The sequence below is a fragment of the Dasypus novemcinctus genome, chromosome 9 (assembly GCF_030445035.2).
Source record: "Dasypus novemcinctus isolate mDasNov1 chromosome 9, mDasNov1.1.hap2, whole genome shotgun sequence".
In the NCBI taxonomy this organism is placed as follows: domain Eukaryota; kingdom Metazoa; phylum Chordata; class Mammalia; order Cingulata; family Dasypodidae; genus Dasypus; species Dasypus novemcinctus.
The window spans coordinates 42,738,375-42,752,906 of NC_080681.1; the positions used below are offsets into that span (position 1 = coordinate 42,738,375).

The following is a 14,532-nucleotide window of genomic DNA, read 5'->3' on the forward strand; positions in this document are numbered from 1 at the left end:
AGACAAACAAACAAGAAAATTCTTCACCTTTCAGTCTCTGTTTCCCCTGCTGTACATAGCTGCTAATTCTAGCTATTCTTGCACATTTGTGTATTTATTATTAAGCATTTTTGGGATATATTCACATACTCTATGATCTATCTAAAGTAAATCATCTATGGCTTTTCATATAATCACAATGTTGTGCATTCATCATCACAAAAAATTTTAGAATTATTTCATTACTTCAAAAAAACTCCACATTTCTTAACATGCCTTCCCTATTGCTACATAGTCATAAATCAAATTTCATCTTTATAAATTGATTTGCATTTACATTTACATAAATGGAATCATACAATATATTACACAATATATTTAGTTCATAGTAACACAATCATACAATATTTGTCCTTCTGTGTCTGGCTTGCTTCACTCAACATAATGTCCTCCAGATTCATCCATATTGTCATGTGCTTTATGACTTCATTTCTTTTTACTGCTGCATAATATTCCATCATGTGAATACACCACAGTTTGTTTATCCATTCACTGGCTGATGGACATCTGGCTTGTTTCCAACTTTTGGAATTGGTAAATAACACTGCTGTGAACACCGGTGTGCAGATGACTATTCATGTCACTGCTCTTGGGTCTTCTGGGTATATACACAGTAGTGGTATTGCAGGGTCATGTGGCAAATCTATATTCAGCTTCTTTAGGAACTGCCAAACAGTCCTCCACAGTGGCTACATATTCTGCATTCCCACCAGCAGTGATTAAGGGTTCCTATTTCTCCACATCTTCTCCATCACTTGTAGTTCTCTGTCTTTTTAATAGTGGCCATTACGATAGTTGTTAAATGATATCTCATTGTAGTTTTGATTTACATTTCCCTAATCCGTGATGTTGAACATTTTTTCATGTGTTTTTTTGCCATTTGTATTTCTTCTTTGGACAAATATCTATTCAAGTCTTTTGCCCATTTTTAAATTGGGTCATTTGGTTTTTTTTTTATTGTTGGGTTTTAACATTTCTTTATATATTGTGGATATTAAACCCTTATTGGACATGAGATTTCCAAATATCTTCTTCTATTGAGTTGGCTGCCTTTTCACTGTTTTGAAAAAGCCCTGTGAGGTGCAAAAGTGTTTAATTTCGAGGAGGTCCCATTTATCTATGTTTTCTTTTGTTGTGCATGCTTTAGGTGTAAGGTCCAAGAAACCACCCCCTACCACAAGGTCTTTAAGATGTTTCCCTACATTTTCTTCTAGTAGTTTTATCAACCTTGCTTTTATATTTAGGTTTTTTTAACCATTTTGAGTTGATTTTTGTATAGGGAGTGAGATAGGGGTTCTCTTTCATTCTTTTGGCTATAGATATCCAGTTCTCCCAGCACCATTTGTTGAAGAAAGTGTTTTGTCTTGTTAATGTGGACTTCACAGGTTTGTTGAAAACCAGTTGACCATAGAGGTGAGGGTTTACTTCTGGGTTCTCAATGATATTCCATTGATTGATGTATCTTATCTTTTATTTTTTTTTAAAGATCTGATGTATCTATCTTTGTCAGTACCATGCTGTTTTGACCACTGCAGATTTGTTTTTTGTTGTTGTTTTTTAAATTGGTGACATTTTAATTCATTCAATCCTTCTTTGCAATAGACTTTGCTTATTGACTTTGTATTCATCAAATTTGATAAACATTGATTATTATTGTAATTTATATGTTGCTACTTCACAGACAGCTTTAACATATGCAAATAATAGCTTTTTTCCTTCTTTTCCAATCCTCATACCAATAATTTATTTTTCCTGCTTCATTGTGCTGGCTAGAGTCTCCAGTGTATTCATAAAATTTCCTAGTATGATCATGGATTTCCTTATTTCTTTTAGTTCTGCCAATTTTTGCTTACGTATTTTTTGACTATGTTGTTAATAGATACATACAAATTTAAAATTTTAAGGCTTTCTAGTGAACTGAAATTTTTATAACTAGTGATGTTCTTTATGTCCATTAATATTTCCTTCTGTAAAGGCTATTTTGTATGATATTAATATAGATAATCACCTTTCCTTTCATTTGTATTTGGCTAATTGTTTTCCATCCTTTTTTTACTTTTTTATTCCCTTTTGTTTCAGATGTTTCTGTTTTAAACAATATAAAGCTAGCTGGATATAAAGTTTTAAAAAATTCCATTTATTCCATTACATTTCTTTGCAAATATCTCTTTGAGTTCCTCCTTTCAATTCTTTGGGTATATACCTAGTACAGCAGGGGTTCTTAACCAGGGGCCCATGGACCCCTGAGGGATCCATGGAAAGATTTCAGGGTGTCCATGAGCTTGAATTGAAAATTTTTAAAAAAACCATTATTCTTGCGGCAACATGATGGTGTGATATATTTACTAAATAATATGCACTATAATTTTGATTTAGTATGATTTTTATTTTGATATAGTGTGTTCTGTGTGCAGAGGATAACTGCCTGCAAAAAGATTAATAATGATTGTGGAGATGGCTTTGTGACACCATGGGAAAACTTGAATTTCTAAATGTTTGCCGAAAATGACTGCTTGAACAGATGTTGAACTGTGTTAAGTCATCAGATGTTGAAATTATGGTAAAGTTGTAAAATGTAGTTTTGAATAATGCTAAAATTTAAAGACATTCCAATGGTGAGTGTCATAAAACTATCTGTCCCTACATTCTAAGAAGGGGTCTGTGGTTTTTCACCTGAATGGCAAAGGGTTCTGTGGAACAGAAAAGGTTAAGACCTCTCCAGTAGAGGGAGTGTAAGGTCATATGGTAATTCTATAATTAACTTCTTGAGGAATGCAGCTTTTAATGTTTCAAATTCAGGCAGTGAAATTCCTCCTATGTCATTCTTCTTTCTTAGAATGCTTTTGGCTATTCATGTTTCCCTTCCAAATGAATTAGGTAATTGCCCTTTCTGTTTGTGTAAAGTTGGCTGTTGGAATTTTGATTGATATTGCATTGAATCTACAAATCAGTTTGGATAGGACTGATATCTTCATGATATTTATTCTTCCAATCCATGAATATGGAATGCCTTTCCATTTGTTTAGGTCTTTTGATTTCTCTTTGCATTGTTTTGTAGTATTCTGCATACAGGTCCTGTACTTCTTTGATTAAATTGATTCCTAGGTCTTTGAGTCTTTTTGTTGCAATTGTAAATGGAATTTTTCCCTCTGGTTTCCTCCTCAGATTGTTCAATACTAGTGTACAAATCATCACTGATTTTTGCATGTTGATCTTGTATCCTGCCACTTTCCTGAACTCAATTATTAGCTCAAGTAGCTTTGTTGTAGACATTTCAGAATTTTCTAAATATAGGATCATGTCATCCACAAAGAGTGAGAGCTTTACTTCCACTTTTCCTATTTGGATGCCATGGTAGTTTGATATTTACAAATTCCAAAAATAGATACTGGGTTATGTTTGTAAACTGGTCTGTTCCTCTGGGCATATTAAATTTTATTAGATTCAGAGGTTTCACTTTTATTTGATTAAATTTAGATTGGGGCTTTTATTCAGTCCCATCTATTATTGATTTCCAGTTTCATTCCATTATGATCTGAGAAGGTGCTTTGTATAATTTCAATCTTTTTATATTTACTGAGAGCTGCATTGTGCCCTAACATGTGGTCAATCCTGGAGAAATATCCATGGGCACTTGAGAAGAATGTATAACCCACTGAGGTTGGATGCAGCATTCTGTACATCTGTTAGGTCTAACTCATTTGTCATATTGTCCAAGTTTCTCTGTTTCCTTGTTGATCTTCTGTTTAGTTGTTCTATCTAAAGGTATGAGTGGGGTGTTTAAATCTCCATTGAGTATTTTAGAGATGTCTATTTCTCCCTTCAGTTTTGCCAGAGTTTGTCTCATGTATTTTGGGGACACCCTGTTTAGGTGCATAGATATTTATTACTGTTATATCTTTGTGGTAGATTGTTCCTTTTATTAATATTTAATGGCCTAAATTCAATAAATTTAATTTTTGCATTTTAAAGTCTGTTTTGTCTGATATTATTATAGCTACCCTTCCTCTTTCCTGGTTGCTAATCATGTGGAGTATCTTTTTCCAACCTTTCACTTTCAGTGGTTTTGTATACCTGGGTCTAAGTTGAGTTTCTTGTAAGCAGCATATGGATGGCTCACGTTGTTGTAATCATTCTGTCAGCATATATCTTTTGTTGGGGAGTTTCATCTACTCACATTCAATGATATTACTGTAAATGCATTATTTGCTTCCACCATTTTCCTCTTTGGTTTTCATATACCATATCATATTTTGTCTGTCATTTTACTCTTTTGATTATCCTTTCTGCTATTCTTTCTTCTATACTCTCCTCCAGGCCTCTCTTTCCTGATTTTTCCTTCAGGCTCTAAGACTTCCTTTAATATCTCCTGCAAAGGTGGATTTTTTTTTTTAAAGTACTCTCTTAGTTTCCATTTGTTTGTGAATATTTTATACTCACCTTCATATTTGAAGGACAATTTTGCTGGATAAAGAATTCTTGGCTGGCAGTTTTTCTCTTTCAGTATCCTAATTGTATCATATTCTTGCTTCCATGGTTTCTGATGAAAAATCCATGCTATGAGTTACTGGGCATGTGGTGGTTTGCTTCTCCCTTCCTATACTCAGAATTTTCTCTTTATCTTTGACATTCTGAGTAATATGTGTCTTGGAGTAGGTCTATTTAGACTTATTCTGATTGAGGTACAGTGTACTTCTTTGACATGTAAGTTCATTTCTTTTGTGAGAGTTGGGAAATTTTCAGTTATTATTTCCTCAAATACTCTTTCTGTCCCCTTCCCTTCTCTTCTTATTCTGGAACTCCGATGACACATATATTGTTGCATTTTGTGTTGTTATTAAACTCCTTGAGCCCCTACTCAATTTTTTCCATTCTTTTCTCTCTCTGTTCTTTTCATTCTTCAATTGCACCTTTTCTGTCTTTGTTATCATTTATTCTTTATTCTATCTTTTTGAGTTGCTATTATATGCCTCTAAAGTGCGCCCCCAAGATGGCTCCCTCATCTGTTTGCCCATTGTTTGTGCTTGTTGTCTGCTTGTTTATTTTGTGGGTTTTTTTTTTTTTTTTTTATTGTTTGCTCATTGTCTGTTGTTTTTTATTCCTATAGGAGGCACTGGGAAATGAACCTGGGGCCTCCTGTGTGGGAGATGGGCATACAGCTGCTTGAACCACATCTGCTCCCTGATCATTTTTTTTTCTTGTTGTCTGCTCACTGTTTTTGCTCATTGTCTGTTTGTTGTCTACTCATTGTTTTTTCTCGTTGTCTCCTAATTATTTGTCTTCTTTATGAGGCACCAGGAACCAAACTCAGAATCTCCACTGTGGGAGGTGGCACTCAACTGCTTGAGCCACATCTGCTACACTGTGATGAAAATGGGAGCCACCGAGTGTACACATTGAATGGATTGTACAAAACATGGGGCTGTACAGCACAGGGAATCCAGTGGTAGATGATGGACTGTGGTTAGCAGGACAAATGTGTGAACATTCTCTCATGAACTATAACAAATGTATAATACTAAAATAGGGTGTTAATAATCAGGTGGGTTGGAGGGAGATACATCAAATGTAAGATATGGGCTATAGTTAATAGTAACATTTTGGTGATACTAGTTCAAAATTTGTAACAAATGTTTCACAACAATGAAAGGTTTTGGTGGTGGGGTGTTGTATAGGAGTCCTGTATGATGATATACATATTTGTTTTGTAAGTTCACAATTTTATTATACACTTATTGTTTTGTACATTCACAAATTAATGATATACTTCAATAAAACTTTATTTAAAAATGTAAATGTGCCAGGACTGTCTAGTCAAAAGACAGAGATTAGAAGAATGGACAAAAAAATCATAATCCAGCTACATATTGTTTACAAGAGACTCACCTTAAATTCAAATATACAAGTAGATTGAAAGTGAAAGAATGAAAGAAATATTCCATGCAAATCGTAATCAAAGGAGAGCACTGGTGGCTATAATAGTATCAGACAAAATAGAGTTTAAGTCAAAATTTAAAAGGGACAAAGAAGGACACCGTATATTTATTTTTTATTTTATTTTTTATTTTTTTTAAAGATTTATTTTCTTATTTGTTTTACTTCCCCTCCCCTCCCCCAGAGGTCTGTTTTCTGTGTCTTTTTGCTGCGTCTTGTTTCTTTGTCCGCTTCTGTTGTCGGCACGGGAAGTGTGGGCGGCGCCATTCCTCGGCAGGCTGCTCCCTACTTCGTGCTGGGCGGCTCTCCTTATGGGTGTACTCCTTGCGCGTGGGGCTCCCTATGCGGGGGACACCCCTGTGTGGCAGGGCACTCCTTGCGCGCATCAGCACTGTGCATGGGCCAGCTCCACGCCGCTCAAGGAGGCCCGGGGCTTGAACCGCGGGCCTCCCATGTGGTAGACGGACGCCCTAACCACTGGGCCAAAGTCCGTTTCCCCGTATATTTATAAAAGGGCCAATTCATCAAGAAGATATAAGAATTTGAAACATAGATATACCTAATGACAGAGCCCCACAATATACATAGCAAACACTGACAAATTTGAAGGGAGAAATAGATGGTTCTACAGCAATAGTAAGAGACCTCAATATATCGCTTTAAATAATAGATAGAATATCTAGACAAAAGATCAGTACTGAAAGAGAAGACTTAAACAATACTGGAAACCAACTAGACTAGTAGACATATATAGAACACTTCTTTCAGCAGCAGAGTACACACTCTTCTCAAGCACATATGGATCATTCTCTAGGATAGACTATATGTTACACCATAATACAGGTCTCAGTAAATTTAAAATGATTTAAATCATAACAGGTATCTTCTCCAATCACAGTAGAATGAAGCTAGAAATCAATGACAGAGGAAGAACTAGAAAATTTAAAAATATGTGGAAATTAAATAATTACATTCTTAACTAATCAATGGTCAAAATCACAAGGGAAATTAAATATTTTGAAATAAATGAAAATGAGAGTACAACATACCCAAAATATATGGGATGCAGCAGAGGCAATGCTGAGAGGGTAAGGTATAGTTCTAAATGCTTACATTAAAAAAGAAAAAAGATCTCAAATCCATAAATTAATCTCACACCTGGAGGAACTAGAAAAAGAAGAGTAAACGAAACCTAACATGAGGAGAAAGGCGGAAATTATAAAGGTCAGAGTGAAGATAAATGAATTAGAAAACAAACACAACAGACTAAATCAACAATACAAAAACTTGGTTCTATGAAAGGAACAAAAATCTGACAAACCTTTAGCTAGACTGACAAAGGGAAAAAGAGAAGGAATGCAAATAACTAAAATCAGAAATGAAAGAGGAGACATTACTATCCATGAACAATTGTATGCCAACAAATGGGATAAACTAAATGAAATGGACAAATCCCTAGGAACACAAAAACTAACTAAACTGACTAAAGAGAAAATAGAATATCTCAATAGACAGTAACAACTAAAGAGACTGACTGAATTAGTATCCTAAAATCTTTCAACAACAACAGAAAGTCTAGGACCAGATAGTCCCACAAGTGAATTCTACCAGAGAAGAATTAACAGCATTCATTCTCAAAGTCTTCCATCTGGAAATATAAAAACACACATATAAAATAATACTTCTAAGATGTCAAAGGGGAAATATTAATAAAAATTGTGGAATTTATTTAAAATAATAAGGAAAACACCCCAAATCAAAATCTATGGGAACATTTAAAGCAGTGATCAGAGGAATATTCATAATCTTAATTACTTACATCAATAAAAACAAAAGAATGAAAACAAATGCATGAAACATCCAACATAAAAATTTAGAAAAATAAACAAAAAGAAAGCAATGGAAGAAAATAAAGAGCCAAAGCAGAAATTAATGAGTTAGAAAATCAAATATAGTATATTTTGTAAATAAATAAGCAGGTTCTCTTATTCAATAAAACAACAAACCATAATAAAAGATGAGAGGGAAATGAGCATTGAAACAGAAAAAAAATCATAGGACAATTTTATGGAAGTAATTTTATACCTTTAGGTGAAATGGATAATATTCTAGGAAATTATAATTTACCAAAAGATAGTTTAAATAGACTAGTTTTCTTGAAACAGAGAATTTTTAAAAGGGTATAGATGTAGCTCAGCGATTGAGCAACTGCCTCCCATGTATGAGGACTCTGGTTTAATCCCTGGTACCTCCTAAAAAAGGAATAAAGAAAAAAAGAAAAGGTATATCTCCAAAAGAAAGAGTCCCAAATGATTAACTGGGAAATGAACTAAATTTCAATAGACCAGACAATCCCAGTGTTACTTAAACTGTTCTGAGTACAGACAAAGAAGGAAATGTTACACATTTGTTTTACTAAGTGTGTATAACAATGATACCTAAACCTGATAAAAGCTACACAATAAATGTAAAACTACACAGTAATCATATTTATGAACACTGATGCAATGTTTTAAATATTAGCAAAATCTCACTATGTTTACATCATGCTAAATAAGGTTTATTAGGAAATCCAGCAATATGTACCTCATATTGGTAAGTCAACAGTAAAATTATAATGATAATCTCCATATATTCTGAAAAGACATTAAAATTTGAAAACATATTCAGATGATAAGACTGTGGAGTAACAGGCCTTTGCATGCCTTGCTAGTGGGACTGTAAAATGGTATGTAACTCCTATAGAGGGGAATATCTAAAATCATTATGTATATATTTAGCCTTTGAACAAGCTATCATATATCTAGGAAACTACCCTGAAGATACATCTCCACAAAAGGAAAAAAAACCACCATATACAAATGTCCAAAATATGGAATTGTTTCAATAAATGGAGTACTATGCACCTTTGAAAAAAGAATGATGATATCAATGAACTGATATGGAATTGCCAGGAAATATTAATAAGTAAAAAAATAAAACAAGGTTCAGAACTATGTATAGACTATGCTACTTTAAATGTAATAAAGGAGGAGGAAAATACTGTATATGACTATTTGCTTTTTCTTTGAGATTATTGTAGATTCACAAGTGGTTAGAAGAAATTAATATAGAGTTCCCTTGTATACTTTACCTCATCTTCCCCAATGATAACATTTTGCAAAACTATAGTATAATATCACAACCTGGATATTGACATCTGATCTTATTTGGATTTCCCCATCTTTACTTGTATATGTGTGTGTATGTGTGTATGTCTATACCCATGCGTCACCTGTGAAAGTTTGTCTATCTACCACCATAGTCAAGATACAGAACAGGGAAGTGAATTTTGGCCCAAGAGGGTGTCCGCCTACCACATGGGAGGTCCAAGGTTCAAACCCAGGGCCTCCTGACCCATGTGATGAGCTGGCCCACGCGCATTGCTGATGCGCACAAGGAGTGCAGTGCCACACAGGGGTGTCCCCCGCGTAGGGGAGCCCCACGCGCAAGGAGTACACCCCATAAGGAAAGCCGCCTAGGGCGAAACAAGTGCAGCCTGCCCAGAGATGGCGCCGCACATTCAGAGAGCTGACGCAGCAAGATGATACAACAAAACGAGACACAGATTCTGGGTGCTGCTGACACAAGTGGACACAGAAGTACAGTGAATGGACTCAGAGAGCAGACAACTGGGGTAGGGGAGAGAAATAAATAAAAATAAATAAATCTAAAAAAAAAAAAAAGATACAGAACAGTTCTAATTCCACAAGGATCCCCACATGTTGTTATAACCATACCTACCCCCACTCCCATCCATAAAAACTGACAAACCACTAATCTGTCCTCTATTTCTAAAATTTTGTTATTTTGAAAATTTTATATGCATGGAATCATACAGTATACAACCTTTGGGAATAGCTTTTCTTGCTCAACATAATTTCCTGGAGATTCATCCAAGTTGTGTGTAAGAATATTTTGCTCTTTTTATTGTTAATATTCCATGCCTTACATGTACAGTTTGTTTAACCATTCACTTGTTGAAGGATATCTGGGATGATTCAGTTTTTGGCTATTACAAATAAAACTGCTATGAACATTTATCTATAGATTTTTATGTGAACATAGGTTTTCATTTCTCTGGGGAAATGGGGATCATATGGTAGTAGCATGTTTAGTTTTTTAAGAAACTACCAAACTGTTTTCCTATTTTCTTATTTTTACAAAAAGAAACACTGAAAGGATAACCCAGAAACCAAGAAAAATGGTTATCTAATGGGGGAGGGGGACATAAAATGGAGGAGATAGAGACTGAAGTAACTGAAAGTATCTTTTTATATAGTTTTGACTTTTGAGTCATGTAAATATTCTACATAATCAAAACATACATTATTTTTGTATAGAGATCCACTAAAATGAGCCTAATAAATGGAGAGATATAACACGTTCAGACTGAAAACCAAATGTTATAAAAATGGCACATTTTTTCCCTAATGATTTATAGGTTCAACATAACCCCAATCAAAAGCTAATGGATGTTTTTGTGTACCTTGACAGTCTCTCTAAAACTTATATAAAAGTGCAAAGGACTACTATAACCAAGACATTCTTAAAGAACTTGAGAGGACTTGCTCTACCAGTATTAAATTATATAATACCTAAAATTAGAGTAATTAAGATTTTGTAGAATTGACACAGGTATACAAAAATAGGCTAAGGAAGGAAGACAGAGTCCCATGTAGATCTGGATACTTGATATAAAATAGAAGTGGCACTGTAGATCAGTGGGAAAAGGATGGACTTTCAAAAACTGTTGCTGGGGAAATTAAATATCTTTATAGAAAAAAATCAAAGTGGTGTGAATAAAAATTAAAAAAAAAAATCAAAGTGGACTTGTTTTAAGTCTGCTAGGTTGTGGAAATGTAATACACCAGAAATGGGTTGACTTTTACAATTGCAATTTATTAGGTTGTAAGCTTACAGTTTTAAGGCTGAGTCCCAATCAAGGCATCCTCAGGTGATGCTTTATCTCCAAAGACTGGGTGCTATCAATCTTGGACTCCTGTCTCCTAAGGCAAGACACAGGATGACATCTGCTGGTCTCTCCCTTTTCTTCCAGGTTTCACTGCCTTCAGCTTCTGGCTTCCTCTGGCTTTCTCTCTGCTCCAGTGGCTTTCTCTCTGTGTCTCTCTCTATTCATCCCATTTACAAAGGACTCCAGTAAAAAGATTAAGACCCACCCTGGGTCCTGCCTTACTGAAATAAATAATCAAAAGGTCCCATCTACAGTTGGTTTACATCTATTACATAAAAGCCTCAAACTACCACCAGGACCCCTATATCATACAATACACAAGAACCAATACAAGTAGAACAAATATCAAAACGTAAAAATCAAATCTATAAAACTTTTAGAATATAGAAGGGTATCTCCATGACCTTAGGGTAGAGAAAAGTTTCTTTATAAGGCACAAAATATATGAATAATAAACAAAAGAATAGATAAATTTGACAACATTAAGAACATCTATGCTCCAAGAGCATCAAGAAGACAATAAAAAGAAAAGTCAAGGAATAGGGGAAAATATTTGCAACCTGCATAAGCATCAAAGGATTACCTCCCAGAGTTTATAAAAACTTTCAAATTAGAAATAAACAGCCAATATAATGCAAATACTCAAATAGGCAGTTTCCTAAAAAAGGTTATCAAAATGGGCCATAAAATATAAAAATATAATCAACATTATGAGTAATCAGAGATATTAAAAATTTGCACCACAGCAAAATAGCATTAAGCACTCACCAGACTGCAAAAATTTAAAAATGTGAAAATAGCATGTGTTATTAAGGATGTGGAGGAAGCAGATGTGTGGTTTAGGCAACTAAGCTCTTGCCTACAACATGGGAGGTCTGGGTTCAGTATCCAGGGCCTCCTAAAGATGATAAGTAATACAGTGAGCTGACATGATGGGCTAGTGCGACAAGTTGATGTAGTGAGGTGATGCAACTAAGAGACCCAGTGAGGAAACACAAAGCAGGGAGTGGAGGTTGCTCAGGTGATTAGGCACCTCCCTCCCACATGGGAGGTCCTGGGTTCGGTTCCCAGTGCCTCCTAAAAAAGAGAAAACCAGGTCACATCAAATGCAATCAATGAGGGGGTGGGAAGGAATAAATCAAATAAATTTTTTTAAAAAGGATGTAGAGCAACAGGAAGTGTCTTGGATTCCTAGAGGGAGTGTAAATTGATAAAATCACTTTGAAACATAATTTGGCATTATTTAATTAAGTTATAGGTAGGCATATTCAGGAATTCCAGGCGTAAGTAACTCTTTTCTTGTTCATAAGCTCCAGGAGCACTGTTCATAATAGGCAAAAATTAGAGACAATACAAGTATTCAGCAAGAATAGAATAACCATTATTTCCTTAACATGGCATGCCTTTGTTACCAAACTCAAAGGCTGTGAACTGTGATTCTCCTAGCAGGATTTGCCAAAAACTCACAGCATTCCAATCTACTACAAGGCACTTCATGCTTCATCCAATCAGATGGAGTTTAAACAAGTGGAAGCACTGTTAGCACTATCTCTTGGGTCAGCTTGAGAGCCTTCTCTTGCTTTGGATCCCACTAAAAGTTAGCAGTCGTATAGACTACTTGGCTAAAAAAAAAATTGGAGCCACACATCTAAATGCAGTATGTTTCCTGCCAAATTTCAAAGAGCCCGCCAAGTGTTGTGCATTCATATAATTAAACTTAGCACCAATCTAAAGTTATGCTCCTTCATTCCTGGTCTGAATTTATTCCTACAATTATTCCTCTAGTTTCTGCCAGCATAAACTAGTCAAATATTGCAATTCTTTTGGTTGGATAACCAACATGGGATTTCTATTATTAAGAGTTGTTTCGCATACCTCACTTTCTGTACCAAATACTGAATCATTTCAGCACAGGTCAAAGAAGGATTTTAGGTATTGTAAGCAGGAAGGAATTTAATAAAGCAAATTAAATGCATCAGAAAGACTGAAGAAGCAGATTCTAGGCTTGGTCTCCTAGAATGACTTTTCTATTAGCAAAGTTACTATCATTGAGGCCATCACTAGAATTATGCTTAAATCAAGAAGCCACCACTGTTACTGCCATTATTGCTTCTCACAGTCAGAAATGTGGAGAAAATAAATACTTATCATACCATGACCATTTCCAAAAGATTGAAATGGGAGAATAAAACTCTTGCTATTCATAGATTATATGATTTTGTATGTAGAAAGTCTTAAAAGAATCTACAAAAATATCTAATAGAACCAATAAGAGAAATTGGCAAGAGACAAGTTCAATGTACAAAAATTAATAATATTTCTATAAATCAACAATTAAAAAATAAAAAATTTAAAATACCATTTTTAAAAGCATAAAAATATCATATACCTAGAAATAAATGTAACCAAAGATATGCAAGACCCCTACACAGAAACCACAAGCACTGCTAAGAGAAAGTGAAAACCTAAACAAATAGATATACAACGAATCAGAAGACTCAAAAACTGTTAGGAGGGGAGCAGAATGAGCTCAAGCAGTTGAGCACCTGTTTTCTACACAGGAGTCCTGGGTTCAATCCCCATTATCACCTAAAAACAAAACAAAACAAAACAAAAACAACTTGGGGGAGCCAATGTAGCTCAGTGGTTGAGCACCAGTTTCCCACACATGAGGTCCTGGGTTCAATCCCCACCCCAGTACCTTAAAAACAAACAAACAACAACAACCTGTTAGGATATCGATTCTTCCCAAATTGATCTACAAATTCCACATGATTCAAATCAAAATTCAGTAGATTTTTTGAAGAAATTGACATGTGATTCTAAAATTTCTATGAAAACACAAAAAAATCTCGATAAACCAAAACAAACCTGAATGAAGATGGTATGGAATTGGCATAAGGATAAAAAGCAGATCATGGGGCAGATATGAAAGTCCAGAAATTCTTGAAAACACATGTGTTCAATTAATTTTGACTAATGCAATGAGAAAAATAAGTCTTTTTAACAAATGGTGTGGGGGCAACTGGATATCTGAGGAGGAACAAAAAGAATTTCAACCCCAAACTCACTCTGTACATACAATTTATTTTGAGATGTGAGGGTTCTCTTCAGATTGCCTTTATTTTCAGAGAAAATCATCACTGAGAGTACAAGAGAAAGGAGACATTGAAGGTTTGAGGAGGAGATACAACAGAATTTTCTAGAAGAGTAGTAACTGGATCAGGAAAATATAGTATAACGTTGGCAGAATCAAAGATGCATTTGAGATTTGTGGTTTGTTAACTAAGGTTGGAATTTTACAAAACAGGTATAAAAGAAGATTTGTTAGCATTGTAATAATGGAAAAGTTAGTGTAATCTTCTGTGCATTAGCGTCCTCATCAGAAAATGGGCACAACTCCTTAGAGAGTTGGTGAGTTGAATGAGTTAACATATGTAAAGCACTTAGAACAAGGACTGGCTCAATAAACGTTATCTAATTGATTGCTGCTGTATCATTACTATTATTTAGAAAAATAGTGTAGTGGTTAAGAACATGAACTC

The 14,532-nt window shown here is 34.8% G+C and overlaps 1 protein-coding gene across 3 annotated transcripts in view; it reads right to left on the minus strand.

Annotated features, from left to right (window-relative positions):
• Positions 1-14,532, minus strand: part of SPATA1 (spermatogenesis associated 1) — a 103,165-nt gene that overhangs the window by 44,504 nt on the left and 44,129 nt on the right. The window lies entirely within an intron of this gene.